General features: G+C 43.6%; 1 protein-coding gene across 5 annotated transcripts in view; it reads left to right on the plus strand.

The window, feature by feature from the left end:
• EPAS1 (endothelial PAS domain protein 1) overlaps positions 1–25,623 on the plus strand; it is a 161,598-nt gene that overhangs the window by 69,560 nt on the left and 66,415 nt on the right. The window contains exon 1 of one of the 5 annotated variants that reach the window (XM_056568112.1): positions 9,257–9,469. The exons of 1 other annotated variant lie outside the window; for it this stretch is intronic. The gene's annotated coding sequence lies outside the window, so the exon portion shown is untranslated. Of the gene's footprint in view, positions 1–9,256; positions 9,470–21,880; positions 21,913–25,623 lie in introns of those variants that run through there. 3 more of the 5 variants (XM_056568111.1, XM_056568113.1, XM_056568114.1) reach the window with 3 other exon arrangements.

The raw sequence follows: 25,623 nt of genomic DNA on the forward strand, positions 1-25,623 counted from the left end.
AGTAAATTCGATTCGTCACGAACTTCTCGGCTCGGCGGTTGCTGACTTTTCCTGCATAAATTAGTTCAGCTTTCCGGTGCTCCGGTGGGCTGGAAAAGGTGGATACAGTCCTAGGAAAGAGTCTCCTAGGACTGTATCCACCTTTTCCAGCCCATGGGAGCACCTGAAAGCTGAACTAATTTATGCAGGAAAAGTCATCAACTGCCGAGCCGAGAAGTTCGTGACGAATCGAATTTACTGTAAGTTCGCTCATCTCTAGTTGGGAGCCATAAAGTGGGGAGAAGAAGAAAATATCAGGCCAGGCCACCACACGGTGCTGTTCATTACAGTCTTTGGAAATTGGGGGATCACTAAACGACTGTCAACTAGTGATGAGCCGCATTGCCCATATTCGAATTTGCGATATTTCGCGAATATATAGACGAATATTCGTCCTATATTTGCGAATTTCGCATATTCGTTATATTCGCGTATTCAAGGAAGAAAACGGTGTGTGTGTGTGGGGGGGGGGGGGGGGGACTTTACTATTGGTTGCTAGGGATGTTGTTGATAACCTCTGACAAGTGTATTTGCATCATTTTAATTGGCCCACAAGGGAAATATGCGGGAGAAAAGGCAATATTTGCAATTTCGATTATATAGCGAATATATTCGCAATAGTCGCGAATTCACGATATTTGAGATAAAAATTCAAAATGCGAATATTCGTGCTCAACACTGTCAACAATGGATTTGACCTACTGGGTTCATATTCAAAAGTACAATAAAATATATAATTCTGACCCTTTGACTTAGTCACAAAGGGGGACATATTATCAATGTGTGGTAACCTTGGGGGATAAAGCCTTGTGGGGTGTAGGGTAGTTAGGGTGTTGCTGTTCAGAATAATAATGGGCGCTGTTAACCCTTGTCACTCGTGACGCCAGGGTGAGGGTTAAATTCTGTAGTCTTGATAGGCCTGTCGCCACCCTTCCCAAGAGCAATAGGTGAATGTAGAATAAAGGATTGTCCACAACCGCTGTTAACTGAAAACTTGCAGGAACTCTTACTGAAGAATTTCTGTACATGCAGCAATAGTAACAGTCCAGATAACAGAGTCTCTATAGATATAGCTGAGCAGCGATTGACATTTGGTTGGGATCAGATAATCTTAATTTAGCTTCTCAGAGATTTAGGAGCATGGATCCGCTGGATTTAAGGGTGCGTTAAGGTCCAGTGATCTTGCGGAGGGTAGCGGGGAATTGCTTAGTATATCCGCTTTGCTATAGGTCGAGGCCGCAAGGCTTTGGCCTAGTAAATCGTCTTGTAAGCTGCGGAGGTCCTACCTCTTCCAGAATCAGCAACCCAAGAGAGGGATCAAGATGGCGCAGCTCCCTTATATGGGCAGGGGCTGGCCGTCTTGGATTGGTCCATAACAACTGTCACTCACCGTTACATTGCATTGTGGGTGATCACGTCATGAGAACCACCAAAGGTCCTGTAGCAAAACCATAGAGTTCTAAACCTAATCACATGACCCGCAGGTCCTGCTACGCTGAACGGGTAGGCATTTGAATGTATACATATTTATACTTATATTTATATGATCTTCTATACAAATATAGATTAACTGAGGGGTGACAAGGGGATAACTACAGAAGAGGGACCCCGACATTCCTAGGGACTCTGGCTATGGGGACCTCTACAAAAGGTAGCGTATGAAATACGGTACCGGGACACCACAAATGTTTGCTTATGTATTCCTTTTTCTAGTTATTTTTTTCTTACAATTTTTTTTGCTTATGTGCGACTTATTTGTCAACTGGTTTCAGCTTGTTGATAAATTTCTTTTATGTAAGAAATTTTATATTTTTTTGTGCTTTGGTAGTGTTTTTTCTGCTCCATGTCTGAGCTGGAGTAAATTTTAGTAGGTTTTTTTCATACGATGCGACTTTTTTTGCGACTTTCGCACTTGATAAATCTCTGACCACTGCAAGTCAAAAATCACTTTATGCTTTGGTACGCAAGTTCATTTTATTTATTTATTTGTTTTTTTTGCTCAGGGCACTGGACAATCGAAAAAGTCGCACAAAAAAATAGAATAGTCTAAAAAAAAAACTACTTAATGCTTTGATAAACGTTCCCCAATGACGTCTAAGTTTGACCTATTAAAGTAGTTTACGTTATGGCAACAAGTAAAGTTGATTGGGAATTATCTGTTGTCCATCAGGTACATAATGTTCTGGAGGAAAGTACGGCTGACCATAATACACGTGCCGCGTTATCCTCCGCAGCAGCGAGAAACTTCTGTGATGAATTTGGCCTCAGTGACCGCCTTGTGCGTTCTCGCTGCAGTTCACACAGACTGCTTGCCAGGCCTGCCCAGAATACTGTCTCCTCTGGCTTCCTGTGGTCTTGGATAATATTTCCTTACTCCTTGAATTATCTTGTATTTAGCCTGGTCACTACCCAGTCATAATTGAAGGAGGAGACAAGAGCTGTTCAGTTGTGTGATGGTTAAACCCAGACCATTGTCCTTCTCGTACTGTACAGCGCGCACGTAGTAGGATCTGCAGAAAACTCTAGAAGAACATAGGAATCCATTCCTAGATGTATAGAGCAGCAATAATTCCTTGCATTGTATTACAGTTAAAGGAGTAGTCCAGTGGTGACTCAGTGGTGAGCAACTTATCCCCTATCCTAAGGATAGGGGATAAGTTGCAGATCGCGAGGGGTCCGACCGCTGGGGCCCCCTGCGATCTCCTGTACGGAGCCCCGACAGCCCGCGGGAAGGGGGCGTGTCGACCTCCGCACGAAGCGGCGGCCGACACGCCCCCTCAATACAACTCTATAGCAGAGCCTTCGGCAATCTCCGGCTCTGCCATAGAGATGTATTGAGGGGGCGTGTCGGCCGCCGCTTCCTGCAGGGGTCGACACCCGCTATCTGGGCCGAGAGCCGGGGCCCCATACAGAGAGATCGCAGGGGGCCCCAGCGGTCGGACGCCCGGCGATCTCAAACTTATCCCCTATCCTTAGGATAGGGGATACGTTTTTCACCACTGGACTACCCCTTTAAGAATTATGTATTGAATTATTTATTTTTATTAGAATTTTTGTTTACATTTATTTTGTATTCGTTTTATTTCTTAATTTTTTTTTACTTCAAATGAACAGTCTGTTATTTTTTTTAGATTTTTTTTTTTGTATAGTTTACTTTTATTTTTTCCAACCAAAAAAGACCCAAAACAGTGGCGCCGATACCTATAGCCCTCAAAACCACGAGATGGATATACTCACTTCAGGCAGGAAACCAGTATGTGGTGTCCCGATACCGTATTATATACATTACCTGTGTAAGAGGTCCCCATAGCCAGAGTCCCTAGGACGTCGGGGTCCCTCTTTTGTAGATCTCCCCTTGTCACCTCTCACTTAGTCAATAAGTATATAGCAGTTCTATTTAATATTTATATAATTAGAAGTATAAAAATGTATATATTTAGTTATCTACCTGCGGATCACATGATTAGGTAGAAACTCCTATGGTTTTGTTACAGGACCTTTTGGAGGTTCCCGTGACGTATTCACCCACAATGCACTGTAACGGTGAGTGACAGTCGTTACGGACCAATCCAAAACGGTCGGCCCCTGCCCATATAAGGGACCCGCTCCATCTTGATTCCTCTCTTGGGTTGCTGACTCTGGAAGAGGTAGGACCTCCGCAGCTTACAAGACGATTAACTAGGCCAAAGCCTTGCGGCCTAGGCCAATAGCATAGCGGATATACTAAGCAATTCCCCGCTACTCATCGCAGGATCACTGGACCTCAATATTCCCCTAAATCCAGCGGATCTTTGCCATACAATTCTTCACAAGCCAAATTGGGCTTATATGATCCCAACCGACTGTCAATCGCTGCTCAAGCCTGACGTAAAGAGACTCTGTTATCTGGACTGTTACTGTTACTTCATGCACAGAAACTCCTCAGTAAAAGTTCCTGCAAGTTTCCAGTTAACAGCGGTTGTGGACAATCCTTTATTTCTGCATCACTTATTGCTTTTGGGAAGGGTGGCAATAGGCCTCTCAAGAAACACAGTATTTAACCCTCACCCTGGCGTCACGAGTGACAAGGGTTAACAGCGCCCTTAATTATCCTGCACAACGACACCCTAAACACCCTACACTCGCACAAGACAGTGTTCCTCTCACCCGCCACCACAAGTATAAACCATACACGGCGGTGCTAGGACAATTAAAGAGAAGTCAGCTGTTCCTCCGGTAGAAGTCAGCTGTTCCTCCGGTGCTAGGACAATTAAAGAGAAGTCAGCTGTTCCTCCGGTAGAAGTCAGCTGTTCCTCCGGTGCTAGGACAATTAAACAGAAGTCACGGCTGTTCCTCCGGTAGGGAATTCAGGACAGCGTGGGGCGCTCAGCGCCCCACGCTGTCCTGAATTCCCTACCGGTGGAACGGCCCGAGATGGGAGCCGAATAACCAGATCTTACGCGGTGAGTGCAGGACGCCTCTCCTTTTCCACAATTTTCGTATTACTTTATTTTTTGTCAACTGTGATTCCCTGACCAAGAGCGACATTATAGGTACAGTTTCTCCCAGGCCCAGGAGCCTAAAGGAACCTCATAAGCTCTCTCTTTCCCATATAAGAAGATTAGTACGATGAACTTTGGAACTTTGGTCGTGTGACAGCAAGTCACATCTAAGTCGCACAAACCAAATAATTTGTGAAACTTCAAGAAAGTTGAGATATGGTTGTAAAAAAAAAACATAGCCAAATGGCACAGAAGGCGCAGGTAGGCTGCAGTCACATGCAACTTGAATTGAGGGCAATTGTGGAAGTCGTCATATGCAACTTTTGATTTGATTTCTTGTGACTGCGGGGCAGTGGCCTGACCCCAATTACTTGTATGCGTTATTGTGGTAGCTTGGGGGGTGTAGGGTATGGGGAGTGTAGCTGTGCAGGTAATAAAGGGTGCTTGTTAACCCTTGCTATTCGTTACGCCAGGGTAAGGGCTCCTCAATAAAGCTTTTACTACCGCCGCCCTTCCCAGGAACGATAGGGAGGTAGATGATACCAAGTTTAAGTAGATAGTAATAATGGATTGTCCACAACCGGAAAGCTTCTGTAAACAGCGTTAACTTTACTGAAGATTTTTTGTACACTTCAACAACATAACAGTCTCTAATCAATACAGCTTTCTTTTGGAGATTGACAATGGTTGGGACTTTAGCATTAAAGGGGTATTCCAGGCAAAATCTTTTTTTATATACATCAACTGGCTCCGGAAAGTTAAACAGATTTGTAAATTACTTCTATTAAAAAATCTTAATCCTTCCAATAGTTATTAGCTTCTGAAGTTTTCTGTCTAACTGCTCAATGATGATGTCACGTCCCGGGAGCTGTGCATAATGGGAGAATATCCCCATAGGAACTGCACAGCTCCCGGGACGTGAGTCATCAGAGAGCAGTTAGACCGAAAACAACAACTCAACTTCAAAAGCTAATAACTATTGGAAGGATTAAGATTTTTTAATAGAAGTAATTTACAAATCTGTTTAACTTTCTGGAGCCAGTTGATATATAAAAAAAATTTTTGGCCTAGAATACCCCTTTAAGAGTCTCTAGTCTATTGCGCTGCTTCACTGGATGTAGAGGAATTAGTTGCGGTCCAGTAGTCAGGCTAGTATTAGCAGGAATTAGTATAAGACTCACGATTTTTGGTTCTGCTGAGGCCGTAGGTTTTGAGGCCTAGCATGTCGTTGAAAGTTGCGTAGCACACCCTTCTGTTAGTCCGGCATCCACGAGAGCAGCAACCCTAGATTGCTAATTGGACGCAGCTCCCTTATATGGGCAGGGGCTGGACTAAAGCTAATTGGTCCATACGGATGTCAATCACCATTACAGAGAATGCTGGGTAACACGTGACCCAAGGACCTCCTAAGGTCCTGCAACATACCATAGAGGTTACTAACTTGGTCACATGACCGAAGGTCCTGTGACGCTGAACAAGGTAAGTACTATACATTCCTATATAATATAGATAGAATTACTAATATATACATTTATTAATATACAAGTTAAACTTATGGAGAGGCGACTAGGGGCTGTCCCACCTGAGGAACCCTACCTGAGCGTAGTTACTCTGACTTTGGGGACCTCTACACTAGGTACTGGATGCAATACGGTACCGGAACACCACATTATGATGTCACATGATCATGGCAGAACCACACTGTGATCTTTGGTCGCACGACCAGAAATGGTTGTGTAGACCTAGCCTAAGGATAAGGACTGGGTAAGAAGACTTACCCAGATTGGATCTGTGGATACACAAATTTTGTGCAGAATTTTTGTTATCTGGACAGAACTTGCAGAAATCCATGCGTGTTTTGCCCCAGAAACAATCCCTGAACAGAACGGATTTTCAGAACTTTTTGCAACAGAATCTATCGCATGTGAATCCACAAATAGTTTTCTGTGTTTTTAGAACCTCTCCTTGTTATGGTAAAAATACCAGGTGTGAATCAAGGCTAAGGTTGTCAGTGGACTCTTGCCTATGGTTATACAAGGTTGAATTTAAAAGGAATCTGTCAGCAAATTCATGTTATCCTCACCACGTGATCGACCTGTCAATCAAGTTGGGGGAAAGGCCGCAGAGGAGTGCCCTGGCAAACACGTGCCGGCTGTTTTTGAAGTTATGTTTTCTCTGAAATGCCGGAGTGTTTCATAGTAAAACATAGATCATTATAATATCAAACTGTCACGGTTTCATGCTGCGGGGGGTTAGGGTAGCATCAATCTGCTGACACGTTCCCTATAATTACAGCAGGTAATGAAGTGGTTAGAACCAGGACCCACTTTAGGGGTATAAAACTGGGCACATGCTCTGAACCACCTTTTCCTTAGGAAGCACCTGTTAGGAATTCCAGCAGCAACCAGATCACCAGGGATTGTAAAATTAACTCCTTAACTGTCTTAAAGGGGTACTCTGGAGAAAAGAGTTTTTATTTTTATTTTTTTTATATCAACTGGTGAGAGTAAGGCCCCTTTCACACTACCGTGACTGCCGCTGGGAGAGCTGGGCAGAATAACAGAACAGGAGAAAAATGATACCGCTATTCATATCGGCGCCCGGCGGCCACCAGGACCTGTTGTTTGCCATTGCTCCCAGTTAGGAGAACAGCCTTAAAGTAAGTGGGGGGGGAAAAAAAAAAAAAAGATTTTGACGGCCGTTCTCGACGGGGAGCAACGGCAGTGTGAATTTAGCCTAAATTATACAGATTAGCCAATTACTTCTATTTAAATATCATAATCCTTCCAGTACTTATCAGCTGCTGTATGCTCCAGAGGAGGTCAAGTAGTCTTGCCAGTCAGGCACGGTCCTCTCTGCTGCCACCTCTTTCTGTGTTATGAACTGTCCAGTGCAAGAGCATATCCCCATAGCAAACCTCCCCTGCTCTGGACAGTTCCGGACATGGACAGAGGTGGCAGCAGAGAGCACCGTCTCTCACTGGAAAGACTACATGACTTCCTCTGGAGCATACAGCAGCTTATAAGTACTAGAAAAGGCTAAAGATATTTAAATAGAAATCATTTCAAATCTGTATAACTTTCTGTTGCCATGCGATTGGAAAAAAATTGGAAATAATTAAAATTCTCTTGAATAACCCTTTAATCTACAAGAAAATTGAGTGTAATGGGTAGCCCTATAAGACGTCATTTGCTGGAGGTAATCGCTATGTTTTATGGAAGTATTTCCCAACCAGGGGGCCTCCAGCTGTTGCAAAACTACAACTCCCAGCATGCCCGGACAGCCTTCGGCTGTCCGGGCATGCTGGGAGTTGTAGTTCTGCAACAGCTGGAGGCACCCAGGTTGGAAAACACTGTTTTAGTGGGAGTTGCATACCGATGCCTTGTAAAAGAAGATAGGATCAGAGTAATCTCATCCATGGTGATGCAACCTATCTATAATGTATGATCTTCTCTATGTTCAGAGCTTGTAAATGTCAAAAAGCATTTACCCTTTATCAACCAACGCATCAGCTGAGCGATCTGCGAGCTCCTTGCTGTCGGCACTGTCTCAAGGCCCAGATAAAAGAACTTCTCGACAGTTCATAATGATAAGACGTCTGCGATGATATCTTCGCAGTCAGATGCTCAATCCAGCCTCATATAGCTGAGAATCCTTATCTCGGATGGATAAATACTATAAAGAGGGAACAATGCTCTGGAGTTGTGTTAATACTGGCAATAAAAAGGGGGTCAGAATGTAGTAGACTCTTTATTAACCCATTATCTTGGTTTCTGTCTCCATCAAGAGGTTTAGCTCGCCGTGACATTTTGTGGCACCGAATGGCTTTCGTGATACAGGGGACAATTATGTGAAAAATTAGAATTGGGGACATAAATTGCTGTTATGTGTTTTTTTTAATTTATTTTTTTTATAGATTTTATTTTATTTTGTGATATCGAATTTAAAGTTAATAGGGTAGAATGATCAAAACTGGTGCAGAGGAAAAGTTGACCAGTTGCCCATAGCAACCAATCAGCTTGCTTCTTTCATTTTGTAACAAGGTCTATGCAAAACTAGCTTTTGCCCGCGGCTTTGCTCGCGTTAAATTTGGGGGTAACATAGATCTACTTTTTACGATCCTTTAGTAATGAGGCCGCGCTTGGTAAAGTCTACGGGCATCCAAACAACCCATATTCTTTCAACTTTGATCACAGCGTCTAAAGAGTTAATGCCGGGCGTCTGCCGGAACGGTGATGTCCGGCATTAGCCACGATTCCTGGCTGCTGATAGCAGCCGGGACTGTGCGGGTATGATGCGGGCTCAGCTCCTGAGCTCGCTTCGTAACCCTCCAGTGCCGCAGCGCCGGGTATATCCGGCGTTCTGCGGCAAGGGGTTAATTCATACAAACCCCGGTTTCACCCCTATCAGGGTTCGGATGTTAGAAAACGTTAATAACACGTGTTTCTTTATCTCTAAGTGTTAGCCTAAAAACAAAGTTTCATGGTTCTAGCTTCAAAAATGACAGACTTCCATGCAAACTCTTTTTAACCCCTTTTTCAACCCCTTAAGGGTGGAATTTCAAAAAAATTATTTCGTATTCCTTGTTCACTTCGTGACTCCAGGGCACCATTTATCCGATCCACGGTCCGAAGGTGGGAACCAGTCTTCCTGGGCCAGACACCATGAGCAAATAAACACACCCACGTCAGGTTACGGTTAACTGCCATTACGGAGCTTGTGCAGTTGGTATAACACAAACAGCTGGCCTTAGTGTGAGAGTGCAATGTACCCCTTGCGAGCCTTGTTGCCGCTCTGAGACTTGTGGTTCTTTTCATCGGACGGAATTGTAGAATTTGTGGTTCTGGTAGCTAGGGTCCTTTCAAGGCAATGAAGACTATTCTGCAGGGGCATGAATCTTCCCCGCAAGTGACACTTGTAGGTTGACCAGTGGTAAACTTGAAACTGAAGTAGGCCTCTGCTTAGGGCACACAACACACCTGAGCTTAGCTGTTACTCAGGAGCCTGGATGGAACTAGACAGGCTTATGTCCAGTACTAGACTGACTAACTCCTCCCCTGTACCTCACTATACAGAGGGAGACTTTTGGGGTATCATTGGCTCACATGGTCACATGGGGTTCACTGCTCACATTTTTAAAGGCACAGTAACTTATTAAACTTACATACAGGGAATCATAACAAAATTAATTTAAGAAAAGTATATTATTTTTATATTACACTATTCACATCATTGTTATCACAAAAGAGATCGCTAGTGGGCCCAACACTCTGTGCTGCCAGGCTGCCCGAGACAGTCTGAAACCACAGGACAGCCACTTGTGCTGGGGCACCACATATTGTTTTCTCTTGGATGCTCTGGCAACCCAAACAGACATTCTCTACTTCGACCTATAGCTACTAGGGGCATCTACTTAATGGGGGGAGTACATACTTAAGAATGGCTTCTACCTAATGGGGGTGGGGAATTAGGTACCAACTTGGGCATTTACCTAAGTGGAGGGTTTGCCTACCTACTGGGGCATCTAATTTGGGCGGGGGGGGGGGGGGGGGGGGAATTGCCTACCCCACTGGGCACCTAGCTTCCAGTCCCAAACCAATGCCCCTAGCCCTGCCCGCCAACCCAGCTACTTTTATACTGTGCCTTGTCCGGAGATTCCCCACCTACACCACTGATATAATATGCAGCACTAGTATGCACCTTGTGCACATTATCTATACGAGTGCAGTAAGGAAAGTGTAAGAGTTGGAGTCAGCCTTCTGCAAATTCTCAGGAATCTGTAGGTCTTAGAACGGCTCACGAGATGTGTGTAATCTTAGGTCTGTTATGCTCTCTAGACATTGAAAACCTATTAATGTCATTGAGGTTTCATGGCTGTGCTGACATTTTCTGTGCTCTTCTCTTCTTGTCTGCGGCTTTCACTCATAACAACACATTTCACACATAAGTGAACTCATATGAGAATTTGTATAAATAAAAGGTTCAGCTCCTACAATACAGGAAATCCAGCAAAGAAAATGTTTCACCAGTCATATAAAAATGATAATTTTTCCTGTATATACTAAAGCAATTGAAAAATAATTTTTAGTATTTTAAAGGGGTACTCTGGCTAAAAACATCTTATCCCCTATTGGACTGATACCCCTTTAAAGGGGCAGACTCTTGTTGAGTGACATATTTGGGTAGGGATAGCTGTAGGGGGTCTCGTGATGGTTATCACGTATGGGCAGGGAAGAGTGAAGCCGTAAACTCACCTGCTCCCACGTGCCCTGCCTACTTGTGTACCTGCCCTAGGCTACGGGTCCACAACCACAGTGACAGTCCCTGCCTGAATACATGCAGGGAGTCAAACGTCAACAAAATAAACTATAATACAGACGGAGGTCTGGACACTGTATGGAATCACATACACGAACAGAAAAATAACTAAACATACACACACAATAAGTCACAGTCCACAAGCCGAGTCAATACCGAGAGATAACAGAAATGCCAAATCACATAAACAGGAGAAGAGTCAAAGAGCAGAGCCAATAGGTCAAATATGCCAGAAATTTTAGATACAATACAAACGCTAGCTAGGAGTAAGAGCTCTTTTGCAGGCGAGGTATGAGAGCAGACTGACAGTTTAAATAAGAGCCAGACCAGGTGGTCTCATCAGGGTCAGCTGACCAGTCCAGGCAGCTGGGCGTAGCCTAAGAACAAAAACAAAACAGAGAGAACTGTCAGAACTGTTTAACCCCACGGGTTCCAACAGGTTAATTGTGTCATTGCCCCCATACACTGATAAATGACCATGAGGCTGGGGCAATTATTGACGTAGCTTTTTGAGCCAGTAATGGATTCAAAAAGAATGGGAAATATGAAGGAATGACTTCTTAATGCTGGATCCACTTCAGGCTACGGATCAAAAACTGCATATGACCCATTCACATACTTTTTATTTTCCTGTTGTTTGCTTTATTCCTGTTTTACTTTTATTTCCATGTGCCTAAATAGAATATATTTATGATGGACTCTATTAATACCCACATAAAATGTGGTCTTGTGCTAATCCTGAGTTACAGTTTCAGCCTTCAGAACGGAGATTTCTTTATAATCTTCAAAGGGGTTGTCCACTTATCCCTTATCCACAGAATAGGGGATAAGAGTCTGATCGTGGGGTGTCCTACCTCTGGGACCCTCCGCAATCTCCTGAACGGGACCCTGGCCCTCTGAGAGGTGCGCATGCTACATACTGCACATGCTTCATTCATTTCTAAGGGAGTGCCAGTGATGCCTGAGTACAGTACTCTGGTCTCTTAGGCACTTCCATAGAAATTAATGGTGAGTGTGCCATCTGCAGCACACGCACCTCTGAGAGCCTGGGTCCCGTTCATGAGATTGCGTTAGGGGTCCCATTGGTTGGACCCCTCGCAATCAGACACTTATCCCTTGTCCTGTGAATAGCGAAAATATCTTTCACTGGAAAGTTTGCTAATATGCCCTTGTCTGACTATTCAGGGAATAAGTCAAATGGGCGTAAACTTAATTTTAATAATGGGAGTGAATATCAGGTGATGCGTGGGATTATACAGTCAAGAGGGGAGAATGTTGTACATTAAGGGACATGTATGTCTAATACACAATCCCTGACTGTATAATCCCGCCCATCACCTGATATCCACTCCCATTATTAAAATTAAGTTCACGCCCATCTGACTGATTCCCTGAATTGTAAGACAAACTATAAACCTAAATATCTAAGGAACAGAAGGGCATATCATGAAACTGTAAAAAGCTGTGGGATCAGGGCACCCTTGGGTATTTAATGATAATGCAATCTCAATTTTTGGGGATCGCCACAGGTCCTCTTTAATGGCCCAATTTTTGCAAAGAGATTGCATCTGACAAGCGTCATCTTTAGGGTAAGGACAGACATTCTGGATTTTCTTTTCATGCAGTAATTATACCACAAATGTTTTCTGTACAGATTTTGTCTCTTTTCATTGCAAAGCGTGAAATCCTATGGCGAAATCTGTGACGGCTTTTTTCGCTCAAAAATGAGCATGATGCTGATTTGACAGGGTGCAGTTCTATACTTGTGCATTTGTATGGTGAGAGCTAATAGCTAGCACTATGAGATCACATGACTGACAGCTGGTTCAACTGTAGTCTGTTTCCAATGGTTACCAGGAGCAGTTTTAATGACGAACAATAGGAAATATATTAATTATGGTAGTAACATTATTGGTTATATTTATTGGGCCCTCCTCATGTTTACGGTCGTTTCAGAAGATGAAGGTAATACGGGAACAATGCCGGACTTGTTTTTTTTGCAGTGTATCATTGTTAGTGCGGCCGGAGCAGGCGGCTTAATTGTTTCAGCAGCGGTTCCCGCACACTTCTGGTTCTCTATAGCTTTGCACAGTTTGTAGGATTTCCTCTTGCCCCAGAGGATGTTTTCTTCTTGACTTTGTATCTTGCAGACTAAGCGCTTTTCCAGAGTCACATTATATATGGGCTATGTGTGATATTTTATTCCTAGTTACAGCGTTTTAATACAAGTGGTGTGATTTCTGGCCAAAACAAAAGGAAGAAGAAAAAACCCCACCATTTATACAACTCCATAAATTGTTGTAAAAAGTTATTCCTGTCACAGAAAGTTATGACAATATGTTGGGTGCAGGGAATGGGGTTGTTCTGCTGTTCCCTGCTCAGCTGGTGGATAGGAGCGCCGCTCTGCAGGGAAATACTGATAACTACTCAAGCTTAGGATCTTGGGGGTTCTGGGACCCCCTACTGATCAGAAAGTGACTGTATATACTAGCCAAGGATGTGCCCATTATAGAGGGAGGTCTCTGGTTTCGGCACCCTGTTAGTCTCACTCTCACTGTGCAGAGCTGGGCCATATAATACGGCACATATTGCCAGGGAACAGTGCTGAGCTTGTCTGTGTCCCGGCTGCAGTCTGAGATTTAGGACTCTAGAGCATGAGTCTGAAATCTATTAAAACAAAAAAAAATAATAATAAATAAAAATTAAAAAAATTAAAAATTGCGGCCAGGACTGTTAGGGAGACCCCTAGTGGTCATTTTTTCAAAGTGGAAATTTAAATAGAAAGAAGCATATTTTTTTAATAACATGCTATTGGAAAGTTATTCTGCATACATTAATCTATAATATATCAAAAGTTTATTTTTTATTTTTATGAAAGGTACCCTTTAAGAGCTTCCAGGTTGCAATTCTTGGTGGACAGCAGGCAGTTCTCTCTATAGGATCCTGCTCATTCCCACCAGTCACAGCAAGAACCAAAACTCTCCAAATGTGCCAGCTGCCAAATGTGAATGGTGCCTTTTGGGTCCAAAAACTCTTCCCCCAGAATAATTCCAGGGCAGAGGTGACAGGCCAGGATTCTCTTTTCCTTTCTTAATAAGTGAAGTTATTGTGTTACTTTCCGGTTTCCTGTAACCCTTGTTGTCTGTCCTGTTGTTGCTCTGATGCAATTCCAGTTGCGCACGATGAGGTTAATCATTGACTGAGGTGAGATGGTCCCGGCTCTGGGAATACAGTAGCTCTGCGGCGGTATACTGGGGGAATGTTTTCTGAGATGACATCTTCAGTAAACCCTTGCTGGAATGCTATGGCATTTTTCACAGGGAGATTGATAAGAACTTGGGAGAATTTCCAGAGACCTGCGAGAAGCTGCTTGTGCACCAACTAGTAATGGCTGCGGATCTGTGCTAAGCTTTATGTTATAGTCATATAATTATATATACGCCAACGCATAAAGATGGAAAAGGGAAGATTAGAAGGCAACCTCTAAAGCAGTGTATTTGTGGATTTAGGGTAGGGTCACACCCTACTATTGACTTCAATGGGAACCTTCATACGTGCGTATTTTCTGTTTCAGATCTGCTGCAGATTTGCTGTAGCAGATTTTTTACCCATTAAAGTTAATGGGAAGCAAAATCTGAGGCAAAAATATGCACATGTGACCGTACCCTTCAAGGGGTTATCCACCATAAGGTCATTTTAGTACTTACCTGCCAGACAGTAATGGACATGCTTAGAAAGGATCCGCTCTGGTCTTGGGGCAAAATGGCTGTGTTGTGAGATTACCATAACGCTGAAGCTATCTTTTTGTATACTGGCTATTTCCTGTTTGAGTTTGTTCCCACAAACTACATATCCCATGATTTCTTGTTTGTAAGTGTGAGGTGACTTTTTTTCCCTACCACACCAGCCACCCCACCCATTAAAACACACCTGTAACCCTTTCCATGCAATAGACTAGTGTTTTCTGATCATTGTGCCTCCAGCTGTTGCAAAACTACAATTCTTGCAAAATGATCTCCCTCCCACTCAGTGGTCGTTCCACCCATTGAAGCAAAGACAGGCTCCCTTAGCACACCTGACTAGTGATGTAATGTTGCACTGCAACCTGGGAAAACCTGATACGACTATCCTTTTGTATGCTGTTAAAAATAAACATTGGGGCAAAAATCAGAGGAATTGCGAGATCACCATGAAACACAGGTACAGACTCAGAGTCAATTTACTGCTGGAGATGAGCGAACTTACAGTAAATTCGATTCGTCACGAACTTCTCGGCTCGGCAATTGATGACTTTTCCTGCGTAAATTAGTTCAGCCTTCAGGTGCTCCAGTGGGCTGGAAAAGGTGGATACAGTCCTGGAAAAGAGTCTCCTAGGACTGTATCCACCTTTTCCAGCCCACGGGAGCACCTGAAAGCTGAACTAATTTATACAGGAAAAGTCATCAACTGCCGAGCCGAGAAGTTTGTGACGAATTAAATTTACTGTAAGTTCGCTCATCTCTATTTACTGCATAAAAACTGAGCCGTATCCGAGTGCTGGGGCCTCCGGGATCTCCTTGACGGTGCTGCGGCAGTTTGGGGGAGAGGGGAGGTTCCGTCCCCGCATGACATGGCGGCTGACACGCCCCCTTCATGTACCCCATAGAGATGTATGGAGGGGGCGTGTCTGCCGCGGCTTTCTGCTGGGGATGAAACTGCTCTAACTACAGACTGCTGCGGCCCCATCCAGGAGATCCCGGGGGGCCCCAGTGCTCGGAACCCCCGCGATCTATAACTTATCCCCTATCCTTTGGATAGCGGATAAACTACCGGATTTTTCGCCCTATAGGACGCACCAGCGTATAAGACGCACCCTATTTTTAGGTGCAAAATCTAAAAAATTTAAGATTTTGAACGCAATAGTGGTCTTCAACCTGCGGACCTCCAGATGTTGCAAAACTACAACTCCCAGCATGCCCGGACAGCCAACGGCTGTAGTTTTGCAACATCTGGAGGTCCGCAGATTGAAGACCACTGCATAGGAGGTAATACTCACGTGTCCCCGCCGCTCCGGACCCGTCACCACTGCCCTGGATGTCGCTCCATCGCTGTCGCCGTGTCTCCGTCACTCCGGAACGTCTCTGCTGCCGGCCGGGTATCCTCACTCTCTGTCGCCGCCATCACGTCGTTACGCACGCCGGCGCACGTACGCGACGACGTGATGATGAGGAAGGAGAGCGACGGCCATACAGGGGATCCCTGAATGGAGAAGACACCGAGAAGGCAGGTAAGGTCCCTCCCGGTGTCCTGTAAGCACTAACCCGGCTATTCAGTCGGGCTGTTCGGGACCGCCGTGATTTCACCGCAGCGGTCCCGAACAGCCCGACTGAACAGCTGGGTTAGTGTCACTTTCCCTCCAGACGCGGTCAGCTTTGATCGCCGCGTCTGAAGGGTTAATACAGGGCATCACAGCGATCGGTGATGTCCTGTATTATCCGCGGGTCCCGGCCGTTGATGGCCGCAGGGACCGCCGCGATAGGGGTGTATTCGCCGTATAAGACGCACCGACTTTTTCCCTCCAGTTTTGAGTAAGAAAAAGTGCGTCTTATACGGCGAAAAATACGGTATGTTGCGCTGGAGTACTCCTTCAAATGGGTACTCCGAAGAAAAAAATATTTTCAAATTAACTGGTGCCAGAAAGTTATACAGATTTGTAAATCACTTATTAAAAAATCTCAATCCTTCCAGTACTTAGCTGCTGTATGCTCCAGAGGAAGTTGTGTAGTTCTTTCCAGTCAGACCACTGTGCTCTCTGCTGATACCTCTGTCTGTATCAGGAACTCTCTGCAGGGGGAGATATTTGCAATGGTGGTTTGCTCCTGCTCGGGACAGTTCCTGACATAGACAGAGGTGGCAGCAGAGAGCACTGTGGTCAGACTGAAATGAACTACACGACTTGCTCTGTAGTATACAGCAGCTGATTAGTACTGGAAGGATTTAGATTTTTAAATAGTAATTTGTGGTGCAGGGGGGGAAGGATGCAATGGGGTGTTGCGAGTGGTAGTGATGTAGGGTGCTGGTATTAACCCTTTGTTGTCGTGACACCAGGGTGGGGTTTCCTTATGGTAATGGTCCCACCGCCAACCATCCCATAAACGGTAGGGAAAAAAAGTAATGTCCACAGCAAATGTTGATGAAAACCGAAATAAACTTTACTGCATATTTTATGCAACTGCAGGTAACAAAACAGTCTTTGTATAGAGGACCGTAGTCCAGGTTCCTCACAGGTTTGCTGGGACTTCTGAGTGCAATGAGCTTTGGTTTGCTAGCCACTGTGCTACTGAATTTATGATAATTGAGTTGCAGTAGTCACACAGGATTTTAGTAGTTTTGAGCTGGATAACTCACGGTTTAGTGGCTGCGAAAGATAAGTTTCAGGCCTAGCTTGGATTGATGATGAGATATGAGATGTGCTTTCTTTAAGTGCCAGGAACAAGAGAGTAAGAGAGTGAATTTAGTGGCAGCAGCCCCTTATATATTTAGGGGGTGGAACAAAGCTCATTGGATAGCCAAACCTGTCAGGTCCTTAAACCATTGCATAACATAAATCAGTCACGTGACCTCTAAGGTCCTATACAGAGGTGTCCTAGATTAATGAAATATATAAATATTTACATGAAATCAAATAATAGCATATTAAGAGGCGATTAGGGGTTAGCCCTTCAGGAGAGTCCATTAGCATGGAGGGACTCTGGCTGAGGGGACTCCAGACAAAGGGACAGTACCAAGTCCTGTACCGGGACACTACAAATTTACAAATCAGTATACCTTTCTTGCACCAGCTGATTTGAAAATATTTTTTCACTCTGGAGTACCCCTTTAAAGCTGAAGTGCAGCACAGGCAAGGTATATAGGGGAAAAATGTATACGTTCTTCAAGGAAAAGTGACTTGTTGGTTACCCCATTGTACCAAGAGGTTAAATGCCCGACCAGCAAATTCACCTTCTAGCTACTCTTTTGTATTTCATGAGTCAAAGAATTTGCTACAATGTTTTAGAGTCGTTTAAAGAGGACCTGTGGCCGACCTATATATATATATATATATATATATATATATATATATATATATATATATATATATATATATATATATATATATATATATATATTATAGAAGTGGAAGAAACAACGTGGAGGCACTCTATTCCAGTCTGTATGCTTTATTGCCTCAGGCTGTGAAAAAGCTACGTGTTTCCCCGAAAATACACCCTACCCCGAAAATAAGCCCTAGCTGGAGGCCTGTGCAAAATGAAAGAAGCAATCTGATTGGTTGCTATGGGCAACTGCACCACTCTTCCTCTGCACAGGTTTTGATAAATCTCCCCCGTGGTCTTATTCAGAAGCTTGGAATGAAGTGTAGACATGGAGGCGTGCATGTGTTTGACTGCTGGTTCGTAACCTTCTCTGTAATACAGGAGCGATCTGTGTAACACGTTTTTTTTAATCAGATACAGACATTCCTTAGAGATTTATCCGCAGCATTTACATGATTTCGTTTGGTCTTATGATTTGGCTCACAAGTTCCCATAATAGGAGGCACTTGAGGTGTGGAATTGTCCATAGAGCTGTATTTTGTGTCTTTGCGAAGTAAACACGGTCGCGTTTCCATCCGTGAACGGAACGATCCATACTAGATTTATTTTGTTTCTTTTTACCTGCTTTTTTTTTTTTTTACTTTGGTTTTTACGGACGTGCGCCAAATTTATTTGGTGTTTTCCATGTCAGAATAATGTTGGCAGTGATTTGCCCCAAACAAGCGCCTTATTGCGCCAAATTGGCTCCAAAATACAATTGGCGAAAATGATAAATTACTGACCACTGCAAAACTCATACACAGGACCGTCAAAATCCTTGCAAGTTTACAAAATGACAGTGGAGAGTATGCGCCAAACTTTGGCACAAAAAGACACTGTGCCAGAAAAATGAGCCAAACATACGCAATAAGACACCTAAATTGTTTGAGAAATACTGCCCTATATGTGTGTGTATGTATGTGTGTGTATATATGTATACAGTCAAGTCCATAAATCTTGGGACATTGACACAATTCTAACTTTTATGGCTCTATACACCACCACAATGGATTTGAAATTAGACTAACAAGATGAGCTTTAACTGCAGATTATTAGCTTTAATTTGAGGGTATTTACATCCAAATCGGGTGAACGGTGTAGGAATTACAACAGTTTGCATATGTGCCTCCCACTTGTTAAGGGACGAAAAGTAATGGGACAGAATAATAATTATAAATCAAACTTTCACTTTTTAACATTTGGTTGCAAATTCTTTGCAGTCAATTAGAGCTTGAAGTCTGGAATGCATAGACATCAGCAGACATTGCTGGGTTTCATCCCTGGTGATGCTCTGCCGCCTCTACTGCAACGGTCTTCAGTTCCTGCTTGTCCTTGGGGCATTTTCCCTTCAGTTTTGTCTTCATCAAGTGAAATGCTGCTCAATCGGATTCATGTCAGGTGATTGACTTGGCCATTGCATAACATTCCACTTCTTTCCCTTAATAAACCCTTTGGTTGCTTTTGCCGTTTGCTTTGGGTCATTGTCCATCTGCACTGTGAAGCGCCGTCCAATGAGTTCTGAAGTATTTTGCTGAATATGAGCAGATAATACTGCCCGAAACACTCCAGAATTCAACCTGCTTCTTTGTCACATCATCAATAAATACAAGAGAACCAGTTCCATTGGCACCATACATGCCCACTATGCCATGACACTACCACCACCATGTTCACTGATGAGGTGTATGCTTAGGATCATGTTCCTTCCCTTCTTCTCTTTCCATTACTCTGGTACAAGTTGATCTTGGTCTTATCAGTCCATAGAATGTTGTTCCAGAACTGTGAAGGCTTTTTTAGATGTCGTTTGGAAAACTCTAATCTGACCTTCCTGTTTTTGAGGATCACCAATGGTTTCCATCTTGTGGTGAACCCTCTGTATTCCCTCTGGTGAAGTCTTCTCTTGATGACACACATACACCTACCTCCTGGAGAGTGTTCTTCACCTGGCCAACTGTTGTGAAGGGGTTTTCTTCACCAGGGAAAGAATTCTTTGCTTATGCACCACAGTTGTTTTCCTTGGTCTTCCGTGTTTTTTGGGGTTGCTGAGCTCACCGGTGCGTTCCTTCTTTTTACGAATGTTCCAAACAGTTGTTTTGGCCACGCCTAATGTTTTGGCTAACTCTGATTGGTTTGTTTTGTTTTTTCAGCCTAATGATGGCTTGCTTCACTTCTTTGGATCTCATCTTGAGAGTTGACAGCAACAGATTCCAAATGCAAATAGCACACTTGAAATTAACACTGGACCTTTTATCTACTCATTGTAATTTGGATAATGAGGGAATAACACACACCTGGCCATGGAACAGCTGAGAAGCCAATTTTCCCATTACTTTTGGTCCCTTAACAAGTGGGAGGCACATAAGCAAACTGTTGTAATTCCTACACCGTTCACTTGATTTGGATGTAAATACCCTACAAATTAAAGCTGACAGTCTGCAGGTAAAGCATATCTTGTTGATTTAATTTCAAATCCATTGTGGTGGTGTATAGAGCCAAAAATGTTAGAATTGTGTCGATGTCCCAATAGTTACGGACCTGACTGTATGTGTATCTCTTTCTTTCTTTGGGTATGTTCACATTGAGTAATGTGAATTGAATCTCCACTCGCAGAATTCCGCAAGCGGAGATTCCATCTGGCGGCCGCCGCCGAAATACTTCGGTAGGACCGCGCAACACTGCACAGTCACCAGTAAAGGCTATGCAGTGCTTGCGGACTTCCGCACAAAGAATGAACATGTTCATTTCTTGCACGGATCAATTTCAGCGGTTAAAACTCTGCAGTGTGAACAGGTCAGCGGAAGACCCATTCACACTAATGTTAGTTTACACCACGAAATTTCAGTTTCAGATGCAGTTCAGCGTGCAGATTTCTGCGCAAATTACCAATCCTGAGTGCATTTACTCTGTAATGCCCCCTACTGTTCCTCTTTATATCTCATCCAGCGATATAAATGTAAAAGGATTGTGTCATCAGAAAATTACCTATAGTTTAAATCAGGCTTAACCATATTTTTTAAGAATAAAATTTTTTTGAATTTTCCATTTTTCCATCTTACCATTTCCATTTTACAATAATCCTGAAATTTTGCAGTTTCTATTCTGGCCACTATGTCTATAACTAAGCTGAGAATGCCTGTTTTGTATTGATCAATTCCCAGTTATGCCTTTCTTTTCAGGAGCACAGTGAAAGGTGACAACAGTAGATAGATAAAACTGGATGCCATTCACAGCGCAGATCAGCCTTCCCCTCCCTGTAGAATTGCCTATTAAAAAGGTCACAGAGAATGCCCAGTAGCGTCTCCAATTCATCTGAAGGGAAAGGTCCTGTCTTTTTTCACCTATGGCCCATGGGTCCTGCTGTAAAGCATATCACTAAATGCAGTTAAAAACAGCTCAGGAAAGATAGCAGTCCCCAAAATAATATATGGGAAAAAAAAATATGTATATATAAAAAAAAAATATATATATATATATATATATATATATATATACTGTGTGTGTGTATATGTATGTGTGTGTGTATATATATATATATATATATATATATATATATATATATAATAGTATGTGTGTGTGTGGTGGCCCAGTACGGGAGGTGTTATATCGTACCCTTGCTGCCCTCCCTACAGTGTCCCCTGGGCCCCCTTGCACCTGCCGCCCCATGTAAATGTTTCTAATGCATTATACTATGTAATGTGTTCAGAAAGCGTTGTCGCTTGAAGACTGTTTACCATTTGACTTGTCATGTGATTGTTACCCAGGAGGTACCAGTGACCAGGTGATCCCAAGAGTGACCTATGGGCTCCCTGCTAGTCCCCCCCCCCCCCCCCCATATAAGCCCTGGGTGGAGCCTGCTCTGTCTCCTTTTCCTTACAAGTCTTTGCTGAGGTCAAGTCGAGTCCTAGAGAGTGTCCAGAGCCATAGGAGCCTCTAGTCCAGTCTACAGCCACAGTCAATTGCAAGTAAGCTACAGTCATAGCTTTGTCAGTAATCAGTCAAGTCAGTCCTTGTCAGCAACTGTCAAGTCAGCGTGGCCTGCATTACATTATCCCGTCCTTCTACAAGTCCCAGCAAGCCCTTAAAGTCTCTGAGTCACTGGTCACCTCTGTGGGCCCTGGCTGAACTGAATAGACTTTACCATCTATCTACCCTCAGTAAAGCTACCGTTATCCATAACAGGGCATTGGAGGCATTATTGCCCCCGTGCCTAGCCCAGAATCCAGCGGTATACCTTCAGGTGATATCAAGGATAAACCACACCCTGGTGTCACAAATTCAAGGGGTTAATGTCATCTGCCCCTAGGGTAACAACTTCTGCTCTGATCACACACCGTTGCCACGTGTCTGTGTATGTGTGTATGTGTGTATGTGTGTGTGTGTGTGTGTGTGTGTGTGTATATATATATCCAGAAAAAAAAGTCAGATTTATAATGCAGTCCAGTCTATAGGTATCAGGATATAGAGCAGGAGGAGCTGAGCAGATTGATATATAGTTTTAAGGGAAAAGTTCCTGGATAACATGTCATTTATTTATGTAAATCTCTGCTCTTTCTTTGCCAAGTAGTCATGTGGGCGGAGCTACTTAGTGATTGACAAATATAATGTTACTGAGTAGCACCACCCACTTGACTATTTGGAACTTTTCCCATAAAACTATATATCAATCCGCTCAGATCCTCCTGCTCTATAACCTGATACCTAAAGGTTGCACTGTGTCTTAAGTGTGATCTCTCTATAACGTGGTCTCCAAACTGTGGACCTCCAGATGTTGCAAAAACTACAACTCCCAGCATGCCCAGACAGCCAAGAGCTGGGATTTGTAGTTTTGCAACATCTGGAGGTCCACAGTTTGGAGACCACGGCTTTATAAGGCTAATGCTACATAGAGACCCCCTAGTAATCCTCTGTTGGTTTCATACCATCCTCTGTACTACAGGTTACAACTAGGGGGCGCCACACATTTGATGAAGTTCTGGCTACTATAAAGATATATTGGGTGATTGATCAGAATAGAATATTTTATACTGATTCAGGGTACATTCACACGTACAGGATCCTGCGCACATTTCATGTGCAGAATTTGTAACTGCAGATTAGAAGCTGCGCTCATTTAGTTTACACTGAAATCTGCAGCAGAAAATCCTGCGCATCAAATCTGCGTATGTGTGAACGTATCCTTATGTTAAAAGTAACATGCGGTTGTTGTTGCGGGGCAGCCATGTGAATGTTGTGAATGCTCTTGGCTTTATCTCAGATCTGTTAGCATTTTTCTCGACGCACAGATTGCATAATGTCAGAGCGCAGAGATACGTGTCCGCTGTCCAAACACTTGGAATGTACAAATAGCTTCTATGTCTTCACAATAATGATGGGGATGTGAAGAAGAACATTTCTGCTATATTCAAAACACCGGCTGGAATGTGCAGGGAAGTGTTCGAAAAAGCTGCGTGGAATGTGCGAATCAGCCAACCGCGGCAGAGGAGGCTAAATATAAGCTGGACGTCATACAATGTATAGGGGGAGCCGTGTACAGCGCTACAGTATGTGCTCGCCTCACTACTCTGACCTCACTAATCCACTGTTGTCTGATGTGTTGTCTCTCTGACGCTTATATTTGTCTTCTTTGGCCTCTCTTCTTTTCGTTCCATCACTCTTGCAATAGCTTCTTCCATATTCCATTCCCTCTCTTCCCTGTCCCATGCTTTATTTTAAAAAAAATTCTTGCCCTATCATATCTCACGTCATCTTTTTATTTAGCACTCCGTATCTTATACCCTCTTTCTTTCTTGCCCCCTCCATATCTTATGCCCTCTTTCTTTCTTGCCCCCTCCATATCTTATGCCCTCTTTCTTTCTTGCCCCCTCCATATCTTATGCCCTCTTTCTTTCTTGCCCCCTCCATATCTTATGCCCTCTTTCATTCTTGCTCCCCCCATTTTATATGCCATCTTTCTTTTTGCCTTCCCATATTTTATGCCCTATTTTTTTTTCTTGCGCCCCCCCCCCCCTATCTTATGCCCTCTTTCTTTCTGCCATCCCATCTTATGCCCTTGTGGTGGACCACCGGTGTATAGCGGGACCACGGGTGTAGCGGTGTAGGTGAACGGGCCAGATGATATTAACCCCGGGGGCAAGATGTTATTAACCCCTAGTGTTCGTGACGCCAGAGTGGTTTTTGGTACCGGAACCACACAAACGGTATCTCCGCTATTCCAATGGCTAGTTAAGGAAAGGAGAGTCCACAACCAGTTATGGTTTAACGGAGGCTTTACTGAGTTTAAGACAGATGGTATTATCTTCACAGCTAGGCCAGATTCCCAGAGAGGTGGCCAGGAACTCAGAAGACCTCGCAGCTTGCTGGGATCAAATATACTTGTAATATACTTGAGACCATTATCTTGAGGCTTGATTATATGCAGGACTTGACTACTTGTAGTGACAGCAGACATAGACTTTTGACTTACTGGAATGACTGTAGCTTTGTGGCCTTCCAGGTAGCTGATCACTAGTACTGAGATCTCTGGTGTTTGCTGTGCTCAGTAGCAGATTGTAAGAGAAGAGAGTGAATTGTAATTGCCTCACCTTTGTATAGTTATGGGCTGGACTAAAGCCCCTAGGTCAAGCTGCGGGTCATAGGTTAAGCTGGTGCTCTCTGGGAGAACATGTGATAACAAAACATGTGACAGACTCACAGGTCCTTGAGACAACCTCTCACAGGTCCTCTGCTCTATCTATACATTAGAATCAGGTCTATACATTAAAGCAGTATACACTACATTCTGGAAACAACAGGGGGAGACCCTGCAGGGGAGCCCCCAGGTCACTGAGGGTCTCAACCTGACAGGGCCTAAGGGTTGTACATGACCATGTCCTGTACTGGGACATTACACCCTCTTTCCCCCAAACCATATTTCTTGCCCCTGAGCTTGTCCTCTACTTACGTCCTCCTATATTTCAAAGGCTGTCCGAGCGTTGTAGTTTTGCAACAGCTGGAGGCGCCCTGGTTGGGAATCACTGATCAATACACACGAAAGGGTTGCCATGTAATGAGGAGATTCCCCAAACACTAGTTGGGTACACTTAGTAGATAACAACTATAAGGAAGAAAATTGGGGCAATCCCAAGTCCAATGATTTTAGAAGGATTTCATTTATGATTTTAAACTTTATCTGGTGAGTTCACGATGGTTACAGCCTACAAAACCATTTTATTATATAACGTGACTGATTTTATGAGTGTTTTTTTATAATGTCGGGTTACACATTAGTAAGAAGAGCACGAAAAAAGACTTCAGGATACAGGAAGACTGTGCAGATACGAAGACATGGGCTCATGGGCTGTAACTGTCCGGCAGCATCTCCAGGGCATGTTCTCATGACACTGCATATTATTTTTGGCTACAATATATTGCTCCCTTGGTAATATAATATTGTACTGCGGCCCATGGCCCTCTGATGCCTTCATAAGAACACACTGTGCAGATCAATGAGACGCAGGCTTTTCCTGTTGTGCCTCCCTCAAGAAACATTTGCTTCCTCTTCTTGAATAAAGTAAACAGGGTTTATATTGGGCTCTATGTTCAATTTAATATTGGAAAAAAGTGCAGCAAAGACATAGACTTTTTTTTTTTTTTTTAGTAGGTTTTTCAAGAGTAAAGATACAGTGGTCCCTCAA

Source organism: Hyla sarda, chromosome 3, assembly GCF_029499605.1.
Source record: "Hyla sarda isolate aHylSar1 chromosome 3, aHylSar1.hap1, whole genome shotgun sequence".
In the NCBI taxonomy this organism is placed as follows: domain Eukaryota; kingdom Metazoa; phylum Chordata; class Amphibia; order Anura; family Hylidae; genus Hyla; species Hyla sarda.